Below are 23831 nucleotides of genomic sequence, written 5' to 3'. Positions count from 1 at the left end.
AACCCAGAGATAAAACCAGATCAAGGGTATGACCACATATATGTGTAGGGCCAGCAACACTCTGAAATAAACCAAAAGAATCTAATAAATTAACAAACTCTTTGACCAGTGGTCTCGAAGAACAACACACGTGAATATTAAAATCCCCCAAAATTAAAATGTTATCTGAGCAAGGAATAATAGCAGATAAAAAATCTGAGAACTCATTTATAAAATCTTTGTTATATGACGGTGGTCTGTAGATGAGGGCACATAACACAGATTTAAATGAATTCAGCATAATAAGCTGAGCTTCAAATGTAAAAAACGCCTCGGTGGACAGAAGCCTGCATTTGAACTTGTTTTTAAAAATAACTGCAAGGCCCCCACCCCTACCGACTGCCCTAGGTGAGCTAAAATAACTACAGTCGGGAGGTAAAAGTTCTGAAATAGGAGCCATGTCGCCGTTGCTGAGCCAAGTCTCCGTAACAAATAAAAAATCCAATTTCTGAGAGAGAAAAAGATCGTTCAGTATAAAAGACTTGTTAGAGAGAGATCTTGCATTGATCAAAGCCATTGTCACAGAGATAGAGTCAGACGAAAGATGAGAAGTCACATATGTATTTCCCGACCTACCGCTACCCAGGGTACGTAGGTTGTTTAGGTTAGCACCGCGGGATTCATGCCGCCACCTCAAAACCACGGTCCACGGTCCACGGTTCACCTCAATCGGGAAGTCACTCACAGAACAGCCTGTCCCTGCTGTCTGCGAGCAGTCATGCATAAGCACAGTAAGCGCTCACACATTCTGTTCAGCGCTTTGTGCGGCAATCAGGGCGATTTGGCCATTCACCCTCTAGCGTTACGCTTCAAAGCGTGGGAAGCTATCCCAGGGATATCCAAATGGGTGTTAAGCACAATAAAACAGGGCTATTTGCTACAGTTCAATCGCCGCCCTCCTCGCTTCAGAGCGCGGCTCGAAACTACTGTGAACACGGAAGCAGCCTGCATGCTTCGTTCAGAAATAGCAAACCTTCTGTGCAAAAGGGCCATAGAGAAAGTGCCGCCTTCGCTGAGCGAGTCGGGGTTTTACAGCCGTTATTTTCTTGTTCCCAAGAAAGACGGTGGCCTCAGACCAATATTAGATCTCAGGGTTTTGAACAAGGTGCTTGCAAAAAGACCGTTCAAAATGCTCACAATCAGGAAACTCCTCGCGCATACGCGCCAGGGGGACTGGTTTATCTCTCTCGATCTGAAAGATGCCTACTTTCAGATTCAGATAAATCCCGTCACAGGCCATTCTTGAGATTCGCCTGACGGCCAGGTTTATCAATACACCGTCCTTCCGTTCGGCCTGTCTTTAGCACCCGTACTTTCACGAAGTGCATGGATGCGGCGCTCGCACCCCTGCGGAGTCAGGGCTTGCGAATTCTGAACTATTTGGACGACTGGCTGATTATGCCACAGTCACATACGGAGCTTCTGTCTCACAGAACAGTTCTCCTCAGCCATCTGAACAGTTTGGGTCTTGCAGTCAATTGGACCAAGAGCTCACTACAGCCCAGTCAGGCAATTTCCTTCCTTGGAATAGAACTAGACTCCGTGGCAATGACGGCTCGCTTATCTACACAGCGTGCGCGTGCCGTGTTCAGCGACTAGCCGCGTCATTTCAGATGAACAGCCTCACGCCTCTGAAAAAATTTCAGACAGTGCTAGGTTACATGGCCTCAGCCGCAGCAGTACTTCAGCTGGGTTTACTGCGCATGCGCCCGCTTCAGCATTGGCTAAACACCCGCGCATCTCGCCGGGATTGGGCCACAGGCCGCCAGCCGATCAAGGTGACTCAGACCTGTATTTCAGCTCTGCAGCCCTGGACAGTGGCCGAATGGTATCAGCGGGGAGTGACGATGGGAGCTGTATCTCGCCGAAAAGTCATCTCGACAGACGCGTCCAACACGGGTTGGGGCGCGGTCTGCGAGGGCTCTCCGGTTTTTGGCCTATGGTCAGTTCAGGAAAAACTCCTTCACATAAATTGTCTGGAAATGATAGCGGTCGAGTACGCGCTTGTGCGCTTTCTCCCGGTCATTCAGGGTCACCACGTCTTGGTCCGTTCGGACAACAGATCTGTGGTATCCTACCTAAACCGTCAGGGCGGTGTCAGATCCAGGAACCTCTTCCATCTGACGAAACGCATACTGAGTTGGTCCCAGTGCCACCTGCGCTCGCTGAGGGCGACGCACATGCCAGGCCACCTGAACGACGGCCCAGACAGACTGTCCAGAGACAATATTCCCCCAGGGGAATGGTCCCTGCACGCTCAAACAGTCCAGAAGTTATGGCGCATATTCGGCAGAGCAGAGATAGACCTCTTTGCGTCAGAAGAGAACTCTCACTGCCCAATATTTTTCTCGAAAAGCGAGGACACGCTGGCCCAGGACTGGCCCAACCGCCCGCTTTACGCCTTCCCTCCCGTCTCGCTATTGCCACAGGTAATGCAGAGGATCAGGGAAACGCGTCACTCGGTGCTCCTCATAGCCCCGCGTTGGGAGAATCAGACATGGTTCCCGGAGCTTACGCAGCTGTCACTGACAGCGCCGTGGCCCATTCCAGTGAGAGCAGATCTCCTCTCTCAAGCTCGCGGCACGATCTGGCATCCCCACCCAGAGCGCTGGGCGTTGCACGCGTGGGTGATCAATGACTACCCATCGCTCTGCCAGAAGGGGTAATAAACACCATCATACATGCTAGAGCCCCTTCCACGAGAAGACTCTATGCGTCAAAATGGTCTGTGTTTTCAAAATGGTGCACCGACAGAGACCTGGACCCACGGACATGTGGGGTGTCGTCGCTGCTCGTGTTTTTATAAGAGCTGCTGGATAAGGGCAGATCCCCATCCACGCTCAAAGTGTATGTGGCGGCCTTCGCGGCGTTCGCTGAACCCCTGCACGGCCAGTCACTGGGAAAAAACGAGCTGGTCATCCGCTTCCTCAGGGGAGCTAGAATGATGAACCCCACGCGCCCCCCCTTCGGTTCCTATCTGGGATCTTTCTATAGTTCTCGAAACTATGAAAGCCCCCCCTTTCGAACCGCTTCAATCCGTGGATTTGAAATACCTTTCACTCAAAACCGTTTTTCTGACTGCCCTGTCATCAGTCAAACATGTGGGAGACCTTCACGCGCTGTCTGTCAGCGCTGCGTGTCTTGAGTTTGGACCAAGTGACTCCAAGGTCATTTTAAAGCCTAGACACGGCTATGTTCCCAAGGTGATCCGTACTCCTTTCAGAGCACAGGTCATTTCCCTATCGGCGCTGCCAGCATCCGATAGCTGAACGCGACGCCAATCTCCTTTGCCCAGTCAGAGCACTGAGATTGTATACTGTGCGCTCCGCCTCTTTCAGACGCTCTGAGCAGCTTTTCGTTTCATTCGGAGGGCGCACCAAAGGTCTCGCCGCCTCGAAACAGACACTGTCTAGATGGATAGTGGACGCTATTGCTGCCGCATACGCGTCAAAAGACCTGCCGTGCCCGTTGGGCATTAGGGCTCACTCCACTAGAGGCATGGCCTCATCGTGCGCATGGTCCAGCGGGATTTCCATTCACGACATATGTGTGGCAGCGGGCTGGGCTTCCCCCTCCACCTTTGTCAGATTTTACAATCTGGAAGTGCCCGCCCTGCAGGCAAAACTACTAGCGGTTTAATACGCTACAGCTCCCCTGGTGAGCTGCACTGATGGGACTCATTCCACACAGACCGGCACCGCCGCTCTGTCGTTCCCTTCCCACTATGTGCTTATGTATTACACACACACTGGCCCGCACTCTTGCCGGCCAAATATTATTTTCCCACTCACAAGGGCTCCCCCGGGTCCCCCCACCCCCGGGGCTCATGCAGTGGATGCTTGGCGTGCACGGCGTTGACAATGGGTTCCCGTAGCGTAAGCTAGCTTACGCAATACGAGAGAACCTCTCATAAGAGAACGAATCGGTTACCTAACGTAACCTCGGTTCTCTCTAGATGAGGGAACGAGTATTGCGTAGCCGGCCGTGCTCGCGCCACGGCGACTTTCGCTTCATTCAATGAAACCAGGGTTCCAGCCTCACGAACTACGCTTATATGCACTCTAGCCACGCCCATTTTGGCGGGCTTTGATGCAGTAAGCGCGGACACCTCTCATTGGACGCGAGTTCGCCCAAGTTCGTCTATAGGCTGCAGCAGTTGCCGCAGAGCAACCAATGAGCTCGCTAGCTAGCCCGCTCAAGGTCTGCAGTTGCTGCACTGCGTTGACAAATGATACAAAATTAAGGATAATTTTTTGGCTTCAATATCTCAGAAAAGATTAATCTTTCCCGTGAGCGTAAGCTAGCTTACGCAATACTCGCTCCCTCATCTAGAGAGAACCGAGGTTACGTTAGGTAACCGATTCGTTTCCTTACATAGTTTATACACTGTCATGAAATTAATCAGGAATGAGGGAAAATTGTAGCTAATTCAAATTTAAATGGAAAAATCATACAAAGTCTCGAGTCCTCAGTGATAACTTTAAACTATCCTTCACCTTGTTCAAAAGTTTAATAAGATAACCTGTCTGTTACTCTAATATATAGTAAACAAAAGCAGCACTTAAATTCAACAGATGGATATGACATGAACATTGGACTTACCCTTCTTTATTACTAATAAATTAATAAAACTTTTCACATCAGAAAGAAGTTTAACTTAAACTCAACCAGAAAGTGTTCCATTGGTTTGGTCACTCGGCAAACAATGAGTTTTACCTTTATCTAGACTGAAGTTTTAACCTTAAACCAAGTGCAGAGTTTTTCTCATGTCTTTATAGCTTTATAACTTGTGTTTGTTATATATCTCCGTTCTCACCATTTTCCTAACCACAAATAGAAAGTGGCATTGCTCTGCAATGCATTGATACTCTTTATTTGTGGTCTTTTGCTCTTTTGTTTAGATCTAAATGTGGGGTTGGCAACCTGATGCATGTGTGCCACCATTAGCATGTGGACGAGTAATCATTGGCAAATGAGCAATAATGAGAGCGAGGAAAACTATAAAAGCCGACAAACAGTCTGTCTTTTATCTAGTCTGATTCATATGCGACGTCAGCCAATTTTGCCAGGGCTTCAGCCCGAATGTTTTGAGTGTAGCCCCAAATGTATTTTGAAAAGTTGACTGACAAATATGAGACCGGACAATAGCCTATGTAAACCCCCGAAATCATAAGTTGCCTTATTTCATTGTGCTTTGGTTTTGCACATACTGCATACAGCCTGTAAAAATAGACATAGGTCTTAAAAATAATCTAGCCTATAGAATAAGTTTCTTTGCTGTCGGTAGCCTATGGGCTATTCCGTTTCTTCCTCTCTGTTGAATATGCAGTAGGTAGGGGAGGAGCTAGCACAGTCGTTGACATCAACTAACGTTACTTAGTGGCGAGTTAATAGAAGTTAGCAGGAAAGACAGCAAAAATGAAGCAAATGAGGCTTTGAGGTTTTTTCCGAACGAAGTCAGTGGGTAACAATTCACATTTTTTTTTGGTCCTTAAAGTCTGAAGATCATCATCTGGCTGACTTTCACCCACATTAGGCTAGTTATTACCATAGGCTACGTTAGCACTTGGACCAGCATGCTTATCATCGCATTTGAAGATAAACAACGGCTACACATTTCGAGATAAGTGTGCCCATTTCTAGAAAAGTGTAGGCTACATAACCTTGCTATTGTTCATGCTGTAGGTAGCCAGAAACATTAGTTTTATCCCACTGCACTGAATACTTTCCTTGTTTATCAGGTGTTGTTTTCTCTAAGGATAACCAATAAGCATTAACATAAATTAGTGTGACTTGTTTTGTGATATTAGTTTGTAGTAAATATACACTTTGATTTGATTAAATGGTTTTGTAGAGAGTAGCAAAGATGAGCTACTGACTGAGGAGCAGCAGCAGCTGTGCCAGAATCAGGCATGGAAACTGTAACAATTAATCAGTCACTTTACTTTAGAGAAAGTTAAAAGTGAAACATTGTTTATCCCAATGATCCCAATGAAAGGATTTTGACAGATGAACATTGAGAATTATATACAGTTCAATGCCATGGTGTGTCAATGAACTTAGACTAAAGTCATTCATGTATTGCTTTAACTTAGGATCTTAAACAATATTTTGACTATTTATGTCAAAAAAATATAAATTATTTATATTAAATGTTTTTTTCTCACCTCACTTTCTCACCTCACTTTACTCACTATAATATAACTCTTTTGTGATGACTTTATTGTATTGTACATGAAAATTCAAGAATCATGATAGATCTAAGGGCAATCCCACTGATCTGCTCTTCCCAAAACATTGGGAAGAAACAGTGTAGAACTGTAGAAACAGGCCCAGCCAGAGCAAATCTCAAAGAATACCCTCTCACCAGCTTTGGACTACAGAGAAGTGGTTTCTAGTGTGAAAATAAAATGGTCTGGGCTAAGCCCCGGATGTCCTTCAATGCTGGAAATGCCTCTGGTCTGATTATGTCAACAGTTAATCCCAAATGGTCAACATCAGAAGTCCCAATACACTTTACTGCACATAGAAAAAACTTTACAAAGTACAAAATATTTCATAACATCATTAACTGAACATGTCCATGAAACTGAAAGGATTCGAAGCAAAATCATTTCTGTGATAAAAATGTTCAAACAATTATACTGTATAACCAGTGGTCGATTTGTACGCAAAGATCTGTATTGTTTTCATGTAATGTATGTTATTGACTACATTCCTTATTAAATCATGACAACATATACATCATTAGCAAGGTGGACTCCAGCTTCGATAATTCACCACAGTTTTACTCTTTCTGAATTCTGCATGCCACGACATATTATCCTTGTAACTTATGTGTAAAGCATAAAAATATCATATTGACTGATGGAAAATGTAGGGAATAAATGAATGATTACAGCAATATTTGGGTTGTTATATATTTTCCAAACAGTCTGTTGTGTATTTAATATGTTTACTATAGAGAAAAGACGAAGATGTCACTTCAGCTGTCATTTTTCCATGCTGCATATAAAGAACCTGCTTTCTACCTCATTCTATGAATTGAATCCACATGAGATCAGTAAAAGTAAGTTTTGTAACCACTCGATGATGATTGAAAGTTTATATACTGTGTGCAGTAGATTGTGTGTAATTTGTAATGTTTACATTCTGCATCAATGGCAAGGTGCTAAATTATTGGTGCTAAAACTTATTTGTGGCCATAATATGGACCTTTTACCCTCTATTATTGTGTTTTATGTTGAATTTTGTGGGGGAAAAATCCACATCAAGTTCATAAAATGTTTTTCTCTCAAACGCTCGCTCACAGTCACACACGCATCTTTTCCACTCCAATAACTCTCCTGCTTCTTGTTTGCATTCCATTGATGTGGTCTACAACAATCTTTGCCGTTTTGTTCTCCGTTGTCCCTTCAGGACACACCACTGTGTGTTATACAGACAGTTGTCCTGGTTGGCCCCTTCGGCCAGGAGACAGTCTCACTGGTTACAGTTTATTTTTAAAAGTTTTTACTTGAATTATCCAGTTTATCTCAAGCAACACTTGGTGGTTTATAATTAGCTATACAGCCTGCGATACAATGATCAGATTTTTTTGTTGTTCCTAGAGTTAAAAAACAAGTAGGCAAGTATGCATTTTGTTTTAAGGCTTCATATGATTGGAACAATCTTCCTCTTTTTATCCGTTCTTTAACTTCACTTACAGCGTTTGAAGGGCTCTCGAGGAAAATCTTCGGAATATTTGTCATTGTTTCTAGTTTTGTTTGTTTGACCATGGGCTTCAATGGTCATGTGTTTATTAATTCTAATTTTTATGTCTTCATTTTTATTCATTTATTTATTATTATTGTTATTTTTATCCTCAATTTATTTTTTCTTTTTTTTTTCTTTTGTATTACTCTTAGTCCTTGACCTTGTGCAATGCTAGTCATGTGGTTGTTTCTCTATCATGTTATCTATAGGGATCGTGTTGGGTAGGGTGGGGTTGAGCATTGTGAGCTGGTGTGTGTGTGTTGTTGTGTTTTGTTGTGCGGTTTTTGACCGTGATATTTGCTCTGCTGTTTTGGTTCTTTTTTTGCTTTGATGTACTGGAGGACCCCTTCGAAAACGAGATGCTTCATCTCAAGGGGTTAATCCTCGTAATAAAGATATGTTTATATATATATATATATATATATAACTGAACAAGTAATGGAAGTTTGGGCTGTTTCTATGAAGGATGCTCAAACAGTGGTCTAAGAAAGTTTAGTTGTATATGATGTAACTGTTCTCTTGGTCATTTTTGAAAAGTCCAACATACCTGATTGCCGGTGTTTTAAGAACACCAGCACCTTTTTGCAGTGGAGAGAGAGCTCATGTGCCCATGGTTGCCAGATTGCTAAAAACACTGGAAGAATATTTCCAAACTGAGAATGTGTTAAGAACTGATTGGGGAATTTCCTCTTCTAATATCTGGAAACCCCAAATTTGATGAAATATAATTCTGATCAAGCTAATCACCATTCTTTGAAGTATGTTTATCAAACATAGATAATTAAAATATTTTACTTGCATGATTAGTTCTAAGTAATACATGACACAATTGATCTAAAGGGAAGGTAAAGGTGGTGGTGGTTTTTACAAAGAGGATGGTTATTATAACAAGTGGGATGGCATCCCTAACACCCCCCTACTGAGGCCTTGTGTATAACCTCCTTCAGTGGCAGCTGGTCCATAGGGGACCACCTTTCATGTCACCAAACCTGAAAAAACAGTGAATTAAACATAGGCTTATCAAACAAAGTTTTGAATCAAACATGACCCATCCATCCATCCATCTTCAACCGCTTATCCGAAGTCGGGTCGCGGGGGCAGCTGCTCCAGCAGGGGGCCCCAAACTTCCCTATCGAGCCACATTAACCAGCTCTGACTGGGCGACCCAGGCGTTCCCAGGCCAGTGTGGAGATGTAATCTCTCCACCTAGTCCTGGGTCTTCCCGAGGCCTCCTCCCAGCTGGGCGTGCCTGAAACACCTCCCTAGGGAGGCGGCCAGGGGCATCCTTACCAGATGCCCAAACCACCTCAACTGACTCCTTTCAGCGCAAAGGAGCAGCGGCTCTACTCCGAGCTCCTCACGGATGACTGAGCTCCTCACCCTATCTCTAAGGGAGAAGCCCGCCACCCTTCTGAGGAAGCCCATTTAGGCCGCTTGTACTCGCTGACCTAGTTCTTTCGGTCATGACCCAACCTTCATGACCATAGGTGAGGGTAGGAACGAAAATTGACCCGGTAGATCGAGAGCTTTGCCTTCGGCTCAGCTCTCTTTTACGTGACTAACGGTGCGATAGAGCGAGTGCAATACCGCCCCTGCTGCCCGATTCTCCGGCCAACCTCCGCTCCATTGTCCCCTCACTCGTGAACAAGACCCGAGGTACTTGAACTCCTTCACTTGGGGCAAAACCTCATTCCCTACCTGGAGTACGCACTCCATCGGTTTCCTGCTGAGAACCATGGCCTCAGATTTAGAGGTGCTAATCCTCATCCCAGCTGCTTCACACTTTCGACTGCCAAGCGATCCAGTGAGAGCTGAAGGTCACGGACCGATGATGACATGAAGACAACATCATCTGCAAAAAGCAGCGATGAGATCCCCAGCCCACCGAACCGCACACCTTCCCCACCCGACTACGCCTCGATATCCTGTCCATGAATATCACAAACAGGATTGGTGACAAAGCGCAGCCTTGGCGGAGACCAACCCCACATGGAATGAACTCGACTTTGTGCGAGGACCGGACACAGCCCTTGCTTTGGGCGTACAGGGATTGGATCAGCCCTAAGAAGGGACCCCCCACCCCGTACTCCGCAGCACCTCCCACAGTCTCTCGGGGGACCCGGTCATACGCCTTCTCCAGATCCACAAAACACATGTAGGCCGGATGGGCATACTCCCAGGCCCCCTCCAGGATCCTTGCGAGAGTAAAGATCTGGTCCGTCGTTCCACGACCAGGGCCAAACCGCATTGTTCCTCTTCAATCTGAGGTTCGACAATCGGCCGAACCCTCCTCTCCAGCACCTTGGAGTAAACTTTACCAGGGAGGCTGAGAAGTGTGATACCCCTGTAGTTGGCACACACTCTCTGATCCCCTTTTTGAAGAGGAACCACCACCCGTTCTGCCACTCCTTAGGTACTGTCCCAGATTTCCACGCCAATGTTGAAGAGCGTGTCATCCATGACACCCCCTCCACATCCAGAGCTTTCAGCATTTCTGGTCGGATCTCATCAATTCCGGGGCTTTGCCACTGCTGGAGTTGTTTGACTACCTCAGTGACCTCCCCAGGGAAATAGAATCTGATCCCCATCATCCTCCGGCTCTGCCTCTACCATAGAGGCGTGTTGGGATTTAGGAGTTCTTCAAAGTGTTCCTTCCACGCCCAATAACCTCCTCGGTTGAGGTCAACAGCGTCCCATCTTTGCTGTATACAGCTTGAATGGTTCCCCGTTTCCCCCTCCTAAGGTGGCGGGCCGGTTTCCAGAAGCACTTTGGTGCGGACCGAAAGTCCTTCTCCATGGCTTCTCGAACTTTTCCCACACCCACTGCTTTGCCTCCCTCACGGCCGAGGCCGCAGCACTTCGGGCCTGTCGGTACCTTGCAACTGCCTCCGGAGACCTCCGGGACAACAAATCCGGAAGGCCTCTTTCTTCAGTCGGACGGCTTCCCTGACCACCAGTGTCCACCACGGTGTTCGAGGGTTACCACCCCTTCGCGGCACCTAAAACCTTGAGGCCGCAGCTCTCCACCGCGGCCCGGCAATGGAAGCTTTGAACATTGCCCACTCGGTTCAATGTCCCCAACCTCCGCAGGGATGCCTGAAAAGCTCCGCCGGAGGTGTGAGTTGAAGATCTCACGGACAGGGACCTCCTCCAAGCGTTCCCAGTTCACCCGCACTACTGGCTTGGGCTTCCCAGGTCTGTCAGAGTCTTTCCCCACCCCTGACCCAACTCACCACCAGATGGTGATCGGTTGACAGCTCTGCCCCTCTCTTTACCCGAGTGTCCAAAACATATGGCCTCAGATCCGACGACACGATTACAAAATCGATCATCGACCTTCGGCCTAGGGTGCTCTGGTACCACGTACACTTATGAGCATCCTTATCAAACATGACCATATAGATATATTTCTTGTATGTTCCAAGAAAACATATATCCATTTCCAAAAACCGCCCATTCCAGATTTGTGTGACATTCAAAAGGATATTGATGAGGGATAAGTGGACATGATAATTAAGGATTTACAGCCATTTTCAGTGGTGGAGGATGAGTGTTTCAGAGCATTTTTCAAGAAGCTTGACCCAACATAGTGCTTCCTACAAGGCTGTGACTATATAAATAGCATCTGCCACACTGTAAAGTTGGTATGGCTTTTTATCATAGGGACAACCCCGAAATTCCCCCATTTGTCCCACTTTTTCCCATACTGTTTCCTATCTCCACAACTTTATGATACTTCTTATAATATAAATATATAAAATAAAAAATAAAATTTATATAAAAGTTTTTCCCCACAGTGATTTGGTCATGGTGAAGATCATAGAAAGAAAGGTTTTGTAATAGTGAGTAACTGATTCAGGGCTCAAAGCCAGGTCTCTAACAGGAAATGATATTAGTCTTATACCCTGAGCTACTGGAAACACTTTGGTTTCTGGACCCAAATGTAGACACAAAGCTGGAGACAGTGTACTGTTCAATGTCTTTACTGAGTACAAAATTTAATTTCAAGATGAGATACAAGGCACAAATCAGTCTTAGGGGAAAAGGAAATTCCAATACTTAAACAAAAGTATATAATCCACTTGGAGAGGCACCAAAATAAGGGAAAAATTCCTTAAGTAAAAAAAAATAATAATAATAATAATAATAATAATAATAATAATATATATATATATATATATATATATATATATATATATATATATATATATATATATAAAGCATAAGAACATACAGGCATATAGCACAGGGAAAGAACTGAGGCTGAATTAATTCAAGAGAAGACTGAGCAAATAACAACTGAAAAGATGGGTTTAAATACAGATGACAAAACTAGGCACAGGTGAACTAGGTCATTAATCAGAGTGGCGAGAGCTCAAAAGGTTCATTGCTCCCCTAGTGGCCAAAGCATAATAGCTAAACACAGTCTCATCTTGTTTTGAACAAACAGAGAGCAAAAGTGAACAGGATTAGGGGAACATTCAAGATAAACCAGGTCAAGGTCTGGAGACAGCCTGTTGCATCTAAGAAGGTCTGACTTGTGGAAGTAGGTTATGAAAAGGATGTCTGGTTATGCTGTATAGAAGGTTGGACTGCAGAAAAAAACAGTAAAATTACTTGGGGGTACTGACTTGATTTGGCTGCCATGCACAGCTGGCTGAATGGCTATTATACACTAAAATGGGTGTCTGGTCATATCATGGGCCTGACAAATGGCCAAAACAGGCAACTGACTACCAGGCTGGTTGACTTGATCTGCAGAGTGTGAGATGCTACTTGAAGCATGACTCAAGACTGGAAGGTATTGGTTATGAGTCAGATAACCCTCCTGGCCTGCAGGAAAACAAAATGTGATTGGTGGGGAATGGAGAGACCTGGCATAGTCCTGAATCCTGGGAATGACACTTTATGCATGGGTTGAATGTGCATCATCAATGGTTGTGCTTCATCAATGGTTGTAAGCTTCAAACTAGGCATGAGTATCATACCTGATGGCTGGTGATTCATTTCAGACAACATGTTTGGAACAGGCTGGGAGGTGGGTTGGTTAACTGATATAAGTAGCTCTTCATTGAATAGAAGTGAGGATTAGCTGTCTGGCTAATAAAGAGACTCTGGGTCATAGATGGCTGCTTCAAAATGGATGGACATTATCTGTGTATTAGTTTACCCCACATGAAGGTGCTTGATTATCTGAGAAACTTAACTTAGAACTCAATAGGCTGTTCAGCCGAGATCGAGGGGTTGGCACCACAAACGGTGGAAGGGGTTGTAGGGAAGACTGTCTACTCTGACCTGGCAACTTCTGGTTAATTGGCAGCTAACTTAGCTTGGCACTCATGGACATAATGATGTAGCACCTGGGCTGACAACGCAATAGGCTCATTCATAGGAACTTATATTAGGCAAGGGAGGCACAGACAGGGCAGACGCTGGCCAAATTGATGCCCTATACAGAGCTCTATACGGCCCTATACACCCTATACGGACGATCGTGTGATGCATGGTGTGAGGTGATCGTCTGTGTTCCGAGGCTGCTTTCGGATCTTTGAATAACGTGCCAGTTATTGTAGGCTTCTGGGAGTTGGAGTTGATGCCGTACGCAGACTGCGTAATATGCGTATAAGGAATGGCAGTACTGGTCGCAAATAACTGTCAACTGCTCAATGTTGAGATCTGAAACTTTCCTGATCAGCACATCTGGTTAACCCTATTACTGAGCTGCTTCAAACTTTGATCCAATTCTAAAAAACTCCTTTAGCTGCCTCAGCTCTTCCATCATTCTGTTATTGGCTCTGGACTGGCAAGGGTTAAACACACGGACATGCTCTTAACTGCACTGGACTGGAGCTACGGATTTGGTGGATCTATGGAATTGCTTGGAACGTGCAGGATTCATTTAAAAATCTTTAAGATAGTCTTGAAGACAGTATGTGAAATAATACTTGGGATTGGGAATATGTGTGAAATAATATGTTGGGAATGCAAAGGAATTATTATTTTTATCATGCAGGGATTAATCGCAATGGGGTGTCAGTCAAAATACCATGAGATGTGCATCCGTTTGCATAATTTATTAAATTACCAATGCTGATACATCTTTAAGAGAAAAATCACTGTAGATGATTTTTATTGATAAATTATAGATAAATTACTGATTGGACATCAGATTGTTATTTTGGTATTTTTGATGATATTGTTTGTCTTCTAAAATGTAATTAGTGCAAATACAAATAAATGCTTGTATTAGTAAATATTTACATAATAATTACACAATTAGTCATCACTGTAAAACGAGCTACATAGATTACATACAATATCATCCAATACAATGGAAACATACATAAATAACACTGTTACCTCATTGACAAAAAACAATAGGTGTATTCAAGTTCAACTGTGCCTCGACTTAGATTTGCCGGTTGCTGTCCGGGAGGTGTGGAAAAAGAGTTGTAAAGCCGAACACTTTGTACGTCTCATAGTGTGATGAACCTACATCATTCACAGCAAATTGCACAATGTTTGTGCTTGAATTTGACATATAATAACCAGACACACTGTTCATTTGAATAGCTTACGTGCTGCTGAATACAGTTCTTGTGTGTTCAAGAAGTCCTATATAAGAAGACAATTGTAATGTTTGGTCTTCTACCATACTACTATTTCTGCCATAGACTGATATGGCAGAATTATATTGAGTATGGTAGTATGCCATTAAAAAACTCAGCCCATGAAATGAGCTGTGTTATCATGAGAGCTTGTGCAGCCATTTTGGAGAAACTGCACTGGCTGGTTTTTGTACGATAACAACAGGCTGACTGTACATTATTCCTTTCTTAGCATATATAATATAACATTATTGTTAAGTAAGTGTTGCTGTAAAACTATCTTCTAAATGTCTACTTTAATTGTTATGTTTTTTTTTATTTTCCCTTTTTTGTCCTGAAGATGCCCTTATTCTGGTCTCTGTGTTTCGAGCTTCTTCCTACTCTATTTGCAAATATGCACATTTTGATGAAAGTAAAATAAACTGGAATAAAAGATTTTGTCTTCATTCTTTCTCTCTCTCTCTCTCTATTCCTTTTACTGCACCTTTTACTGCACCTTTTACTACCCGGTCCCGATCTTCTGGCTCCCCCGCACTCACTACCCTCGATGGTGGGGCAGCCAAGGGCTACTCGGTGAGTTCCCGTCCACCGCCTGTAGGATTATGTCGTCCCTGACGGCCAAAGAAAATGCAAAAAGAACTGCACGAGGGTGGTTCCACCATGGGATTGATACAGGAACTGCGCTCGGTGACCGACCGCAGGAAGCAGATGCCAGCCGCCAAGAAGAGAGATGTGAAGCGCCCCGGAGACAGGCGACCCAGGGGCAAGGAGACCCGCTGCTCCAGAGTTGGTGAACAGACCACTCCATTCCCCGGTGGAGGGACAGTAGGAGAATATTTTGTTCCCTTTATTTCGCCGCACGCTCAATTAGTTGCGGTACCCAAAAGTTTAACAAAAAAGCATTTCTTTATTCCCTGGGTCACACATCTGGTGTGTGCGGCCGTCACTATGACCACCATCCACCATTCCATTTTGGCAGGTCCAGCACAAATACGGTTTCGACAGACTGTGGGGACGATGTACCCCCCACCAGACTGATCCTCTGGTGGTACCAGGAGCCAGGGAAGTGCTTCGATGTTCCTTGAATGTACCTCAGGCTTCGCCCCGTCACGATGCCCCACCCGCAGGTATGTCCCCTTGGTCCCATTCGCCCGGCACTGTGACGCGTGTCTTGCGCTCTCCAACCCGTTGCGATGGCTGGCCTGGACCGTCCGACTTGGCTACGTGATTCAGTTCAGCCAGGCGTTCGCCCAGGTTCAGCAGCGTCCACTTCACTCGGTGAACATTGCTGTGTCTGGTGTGCACTTTACGAATCTATTTGGATCGCACGCAGAGCTTCAGAGTCTCTGAGCAGCTCTTTGTCTGCTTTGGTGGACAGCGGAAAGGAAGCACTGTCTCCAACCAGAGGATCGCCCACTAGATCATTGTCACCATAGGAATCCATAGTATCATGTCCAGCACGTGCCACCTCCCGCAGGGCTACGAGCCCATTCAACCAGAAGTGTGGCGGCCTCATGTGCCCTGACCCGTGGTGCCTCTCTAACAGACATTTGCAGAGCAGCGGTCTGGGCAACAGCTCCTGTGTCTTGGCAGGAATGAAAAGGTAAGTCGGGGACAGTTGTCCGGGTGTATCGCTTACGCATAGTGCCTTTCACCTCCACTGAGCTGTGGACGTGTGCTGTTGACTCCCAGTAGGGTTCACAAAATGTGTTCCCTGGATGACTTCCTCCTAGCCCTGTGGCAGACGTGTTTGTGCAGAAACTCGCTGCCGGCTCAGTACAGGTGCTTAATAAGCCCTGTACTGGGGTATGTGCTCCACAAGTGCTGGTTCCCCATAGGTAACCCCATGTGACGTATATCTCCCGCTAAATCGTTTCCCTGTTGGTAAATTGCGTCTTCCTTTGGCAGAGGCCCCTCCCATGTTTGTAGAAACTCCTCCCCCACTGGGTAGGACCTACCATGTGACCTCTCCACATGACATACTTCCGACAAAGCTCGACAAGAACATGTGACGTATTTACACTCAAAATACCCCGGGTTGGGTGTGGTCTCCACGGTGTCTTCCCTTGGGAGTGACACCCCCTGACGTGTACACTGGTGGTCCCAGTCGGTTGACAAATTCACTCTATTTGGGGAGAAAAAGAAAAAAGAGGGAAAAAGGCACGAGTGAACGGAGGTTACTGAAGTAACCAGGACGTTCATTGGACTCACATTGAACTTGTATGACAACATTCAATAGTACTCGCACTACATAGGGTAAGTTGTCACAATGGGAACCTGCCATTAACTAACATTTATAAATAAATATGAAACGCAAAAACAGTTCATGAAACAGTAAACCTCAAATTCTTTACATAAGAGACAAAACATGTTTTATTTTTTAATACTAAATTAATTTGAAATAGATATATTTGTAGACAAAGGTTTTTCTAAAACACTTTTTCCCTGAAAATCTACATTTATTCACTTTATAATTTACATCTTACTGCAGTATCTGTCAACTCCATCAGACACACTAAAAGCATGCCATTTTAATTTGATACACCCAACAAGAGTGTAAAGTCTTTAATGATCTAATACCAGTGTTCAGCAAAGGAGTTAAGTGATAAAATACATTCTATAATTAGTTTTTCTGTTTTCACACTATTTAATTTTTTATATATTTTTCCATCTTAACCATGTGTTGTACATTTTTTTCCTTAGTTAAAGCTGCCTCTATGACCTAAACTTAAATGCCAAAATTATTCCACAAGTCTTAACAGAAATGATCATAATGGGATGACCGCAGAGACTTAAACACTGCTTGTTTGAAATATATACAAATATTAAAATATGTTTTCTTTTTTACTTATGTATTTTTTTTTAATCTTACAGATCAATACCTTTCAGTTGATATTTATTAATGTGTTTCATTTTTTAAACACTTTGTATGGCAGTTTGACATTTTGAAATCTTGCTGAATGTATGTGCTTCCAGGAATAGAGCATGCTTTTAAAAAACAATTCTAATGAAATTATTTACAAGTAATACATGTGTGAGTATACACATTTCCTTTAGATTGAACTAAAAGAGGACTTTTTGTCTATATAGGACATGTTTTGTCCCAGTGAAACAAGTATTATAACTTATTAAACAAATAAGACAACATGCCCCGAACTGACATTTATGAATGAAACAGTTCAATACAGTATTTTCATTATATATCATTCTCTTATCTGACTGTATCCAAACGCAGTTTTATTGTGTTTAGTTGTTTACCAAACAGCTATTACAAACATATCATTACATTTTAATTTGGAGGATAAAGTTCACAAAACATTATTCTAACTGAAGTTTTGAACGGGATGCGTTTAGTCAACATGCAAAATCATAAATAAAACTAGAATTTTGCACTCAACCCTTTATTATCTAGAGCAATTAAAAATGGAAAACTTAATAAAAATAAAATGTCGTTATTGAATAATGATACTTGGATGATCACTTCCTTTCACTGTCCTGAAGCTGCTGGAGGGAGGAGACGCACCGCACCTCTCCTGACATCAATGCAAAGACGAAAGAAGAAATAAAAGCTTGTCAAATCTCTGCGGACATAAACGAGCAGTTATGAGATAAGAAGAACAGAGGAAAGAAGGTAAATGACGCGTATTTTCTACATGATATCTGCTGTATAAATATATATAAAGAGTTGTTTTTCGGATGTGGAATATAAAATCATTCCAAACAAGGAAATGGAATTTGTCTTTATATCTGGACGAAACATTGTCAGTATTATTTTCCAAAGCAAAACTTAGTGAGATACAATTCTTTATTCCAAATGAATTCCCCAGTCTGACTAACATCACGTCATCAATCTCAAACAACTTTCTTTAGAAAGTTTATCATATATTTACAGAATTATTTATTATAAGCAAATCTATTTAGCAAAGCCATGAAATACAAACCAAATATAAAAGTGACTGTCTGATCTAACTTATATACATGAATTACTGTAATAGATTTACAATTTACAATAGTTCTTGCATAATAATAGACTAATAATTGAACTGTTGTACATTGAGACTGTACTACTCACATTTCAACTGACTTAATTGTAATTAAACTAGATTGAAAAACATATCTAATAAACTTATCTAAAAAACTTATCTATTTAATTGTCTGCCACAATACGGGTAATACTAATGCAGATTTATGACTTGAATTATTCACTTGTCATGAAGGATTAAAAAAACAGAGCAGATTTTCAACAACTTTACTTCTAAATAAAATAAACTAATATAACATCTGAATAATTAAAATATATAAATATATATGCTTGTAATTTGCAAACCAACCCCAAAACAGGCAATGTTTTGCAAGGGCCATCAGTATGACAAAGCAGACTGGTTCATATGTCCTGTGCAGTGTTGACATGTGTATTAAAAATAATGCTTTAATGATTTTAATTTCAGTCCTTCTCTATCAGGATCTCAAATGTGAATAAAGTTAAAGTCTTGTACTGTAAGATGCTGTTGTGTCTAAAGAGAGATTATGAGAGTTTAACTAGAACATTATCACAACAACAGCCATGTAAGAAGAATATGAGATTGAACAGTGTCATTGTTGGAATCTTTCTTACGCACTAGTTGTCAGACTAGTTTTAAAGCTGTCCTGTGTTTGTTGTAGAAATAGTTTCTATGGTCGGTCACTTTCAGAATGTCAGAGATCAGAGGAGCAGGGTGTTAATCAGTTTGCAATAAGACTAATAAATGAATCAAATAATAGATTCATAAAATGCAGATATTAATACACTGAAAACATGATAACTTAATTCAAATGTGCTTCATGTGGCAACAGGTGAATTAACTGGTTTGATCAGGTAGAAATAGTTTTTTACAGAGTAACCAGGAGACAAAGTAAAACTGAAAGCAGGATCAACACAAATAATAAACAAATACGAAGAGTCAAATAACGATAGGTTGAAATTTCAGTTTAATAGTCATCCTTTATATTATAGCAAGCAGGAAATGATACACACATGAGTTCAATGAGTATGCAAAACAGTCTAGGAGTTGTGATTTACATACTCTTTAAAGTAGTATGCATACATGATAGAATAAACCCAGTGAATACATTTAACAAAAGTTACAGTATTGAACCAGAATACACTGCATGAAACAGAACTACTGTCAAATGGTATATTTTTACTCTTTACAAATGAATTAAAAGTGTAATATAACTGATGATGTTAATTCTTAGCAGTCAAAAAAGTGAAGAATGCAACATTAAAACTCCCGACTGACATTATACTTCTGGTCCATTCATCACTGGAAATGGAAGGGAAAGTCAAGCGCATTGATGGTTTCTGTGAACTGTGATCTGGTTGAATAATGAACCTTTTTGCACTGTAGCAGGTCATCTTGGTTTTCCATGCAAATATAACATTAGCATACTGCTGAAGTTTGCTACCTGGAATTTTGTTGTCCCCAACTGCTGTATTTTCATTTAAGAAACACAACATCCAAACTAAAATGCAACTTAAACAGAGATCCAATATATACCAGCATGATACAAATGGAAACAAAACTCACTAGAATATTCAGTTTACACATTTGACATTTAAGAGCAGATAAGGCAATAGTACAAACACTCGTGCTGTAAAACAAGAGACAACTGGAATAATCGATCTAGACATGAAACACACAAAATAAAAGTATTCACATATACAAGTATACACATGCAAGAAAGAGTCCTGAAAGTGTTAAAGTGACAGCCTTTAACCTTAATAATTGATAATCAGTTATGATTTATGAGTTTTATGTTTACATTCATGTTTACATATTTGATAGTGCAGTTAGGGACAGAGGGACAAAAAGTTTATTATGTGGATAAATCTTGCAGAGCTTGATCAATTGTCTTATTAGTCTTCAAACTAACCAGCAATAATAATGTAGATGTAACAATGTTCTTGTTGATATTATGGAAAAGTTTTGACAATGCATTCCTAAACAGGTTCTGTAAGTCAGTCATTTGGCTTGATGTTATTAGAAACAGAAAAGGTTGCTGAGCCCATCTAACAATTGAGGTGTTCCACATCATAATGATGTCAGTGATATAAATATCAATTGTTACAAAAATAATTTAAAAAGAGAGCATAGGCTTATTAATGTTGTAACAGCAGAATATAAGGCAAACTTCATAAAGTGCGTAACAACAAAATAAAGTTCAAGTAGAAGCCATAGTAAGAGAAATGATAAATTCTATAGTACAGCGATGCCCACCACTAGATCACAATCATTATTCTCATCAGCCAATCGCAAGATCGTACGGCTGAATATATAAAAGGCGCTATAACCTACACTTTTAATATTTCTTTCTCCCTGAGATCCACTTATGATGTTAGTGAATGTTGTTTTGTAGCAAAACGGTCACATTTTATTTTTGGATAGTTTTTCACCCGGTCTCTGAACCTTGAAATGAACGGACCACTTCTTGCTGCTCTGTCTAAAGAAATGTATGTGAACAGGACATACTAGCATTTTCTCACAGGCTTTTAAAGGCATTTTGCATGTTATGTGACAGGTGGCAAGCTTTTAAGCCCCACTCACACGCCAGTGCTTTTATCTCTTGATGTCACTAGTAAGTGTCCAGTACTGCAGATGGCTCTTACAATATTAATGGACAGCAAAGATTACAAATATTGATGGTAAAACAAAAATATCTTTCTAAAAGTACACAATATATTTTAACATTTTTAATATAATATTATTTGCTATTTGTGAACTGCCAGAAGCCCTCCCGCATGACATCATATCCTGGTCTGTTACGTTGTCTGAAACAAATGAGCATGCTCAAAGCCTAGTGTCATCGCCCCTTTGAAAAATCTCTGTCGCTGAAAATCTCTGGCGGTTTGAACACACGAGAGGCGGGCCAGCACAAACACACTGATGCCCACAGAAACTGCTTCAGCTCAACGCAAGAGAGTAAAAATATGCATCTCTAAATGATGCTATTACTCTAAATAAATGTTATTCCATGTTGTATGCCATTAATAGATAGTTAACAAAACTAACTAAATAAAATGACATTTATTTCACCAGTAAATAGTATAACCACAAATTGAACTAAATAAATGTGATTGGTGCGTAGAAATGTGCCGTCTCTTTAGTGGATTCCACATAGAGTATATAAGACTAAATATTTCTATCTTTCATGGAGCGTGCAGCATTGTATGGGGAAAACAATTGTTGCCTGTACGTTTCTTCTTTTTATAAAATAAGAATAATAAAAAAAGTGAAATAGTTATAATCATGATATTCCTGTTAGACTGTTATTTCCATGGCTTTTTTTTTCACATATTAGAGTTTTAAATTTAAAATGGGTAAACTGCGTTGGACTACTTAATGAAAAAATTGATGGAATTAAAAAAAGAAAAAAAAAGGATGGGGACCGCTGCTATTGAATATGTCACGTCTCACTACTTAATATAAATAAAAAGCACAAAAAAAAAGATGAACAATATCGCAATCTCTGGTCTTGTTTTTGATCCTTGATTTCTTTGGCCAGTTATTGGTCTCTCTGTAAAACAAAATAATTATAATAAATCTTGAGTCAAAACAATTGAAATGATGAACGCTGAATTTGGTCAACATCTGCCACATTCACATTTTAAATCATAAACTTCAAAATCAAGAACTTTGAGTTAATCAGTTCTTACACACCATTAATTGTGAGATTTATATTCACATGATGGTCTGCGGGAGTTATGAAGCAAGTGTACAGGCCGGCATCAGCGAGTTCAAGTTTTCTGATCTTGATGGAGTAGTTTCCGTTTACATACTCATCAGGAAAAGATTCAGCTCTGGTGTTGTGCTTTACATCATCTGAATTACTGCCGGGACTAAACTCATAAACAGGCTTTTCATTGTATATCCAATGCACTGTGTGAACTTCTCTTTTATCTCCAGTGTAAGAACATGGCAAGACAGCATAGTCTCCAGTGGACTGTTTAACTGTGACCATGTCGCCTATAGTCACTGAAAATCAAGAGAACTTTAAAGTAAGGGAACACAGTTTGGCATTTCTGCATGAATTTGCCATTATTTAAATAAATGTAGTTTGTTTGTTAGTTTCTTACCTTTAGGAATGAAAAATGCCAACACATAGATCAAGCAATAACTGTAGAGAGAGAAAGACACAATTTATTATTAACTTTAGCAACAAGACAGGTACATAAGGTGAAATAACCAAAATAACACATTTTTTTCCCTCATAAATGGCCATGATTGAGAAATAACCTTGTGTATCTTTGGCCGTAGTATAAGAGTTATAATAATTATTATATGTTTAGCCATAAGCAACAGGCCCGGCTCTAGCTCTAAGATTTAAGGTGGGCCATAGAACCCTCTGGGTGGGTCAAACAGTTGGAGGTGTGGGCAGAGGGGTGGTTGCCAAGGTAGGCCAAGCTCATGATTGCAGACCCCCCTTTGGAACCAGCCTGATAAACAATATGAATGTTATAGTTTGTTGAGTTCAAGTGCTAGATGTAGAAGTTAACACGTTTTGGGGGAAATACAATTTGTAATACTAAAACATCTGAAATTTTACAAAAAAATCTCACCTAATCTCACTGCTTACCTCTGTTTTTATTATTATTATCACTTTAAGAGTACAAGTCAATACTCAACAGTTAAAAATGTCAGTTTAATGTTGACAAAATGAATTAAAACTATTAACAAATTAAACCTTGAGAGACATGCTTATACAATATTGTAAGATTATTACATATATAATTTAGAGATGTGGACTCAATCCGTTAAAATGCGTATTTTGTATGCATTTTACCATTATTATATGTAGGGTAATTTGCGTGCATGCTAAATTTAGGAGGGAATTTAGGGTCTTGAAATATGTGAGCTATGAACTAAATAAAACTGTCTTTATTCTACATTATTATGTATTGAAATATATAAAGGAATTAGTCACGTTTGACAACCATTATAAATTAGATAAATTACAAATAACTAGATTATTTCTCTGAATAAGATTCTCCACCATTGAAACCATAATATATCGATTTCAAATAATAAGTCTGGTTTTATCCGCTCACACTTTCTATTGTAAGGAATTAGCTTTATTAAGGGAATTTTGATTAATTCACTTATTGGAGTAATATTATTCTCATGGCTTAATGAGAATAATATCACACATATTCAGGTACAGCGTTGAAGCGAAATCTTTTAGAAACAGTGACGAGATTATTTTATCATAAGATACCACAGTCAAATCATCTTTGAATACAGACAAACTTTATAGCTATTCTAAACATAAATCTAATCTAACACATATATACATGAGACAGGTTGGGAGTAGTGACAGAATGTGAAATAAATTATCAATACAGTGAAATGCCTTAAGAGCCAATTATCCTAATTTGAGTCTACATCGATTTGG

The 23831-nt window shown here is 41.3% G+C and overlaps 1 protein-coding gene and 1 long non-coding RNA gene across 3 annotated transcripts in view; one reads left to right on the top strand and one right to left on the bottom strand.

Annotated features, from left to right (window-relative positions):
• Positions 1-23825, bottom strand: part of LOC127641042 (uncharacterized) — a 55480-nt gene extending 31655 nt beyond the window's left edge. Inside the window, exon 1 of the long non-coding RNA XR_007970141.1 lies at positions 23124-23825. This is a non-coding gene — a long non-coding RNA (uncharacterized LOC127641042). The remainder of the gene's footprint in view (positions 1-23123) is intronic.
• The window catches only part of LOC127641040 (uncharacterized), an 82637-nt gene that overhangs the window by 55576 nt on the left and 3230 nt on the right, over positions 1-23831 (top strand). The window lies entirely within an intron of this gene.

The sequence above is a fragment of the Xyrauchen texanus genome, chromosome 50 (genome assembly GCF_025860055.1).
Source record: "Xyrauchen texanus isolate HMW12.3.18 chromosome 50, RBS_HiC_50CHRs, whole genome shotgun sequence".
In the NCBI taxonomy this organism is placed as follows: domain Eukaryota; kingdom Metazoa; phylum Chordata; class Actinopteri; order Cypriniformes; family Catostomidae; genus Xyrauchen; species Xyrauchen texanus.
This window is presented reverse-complemented; position numbering and strand designations above follow the sequence as displayed.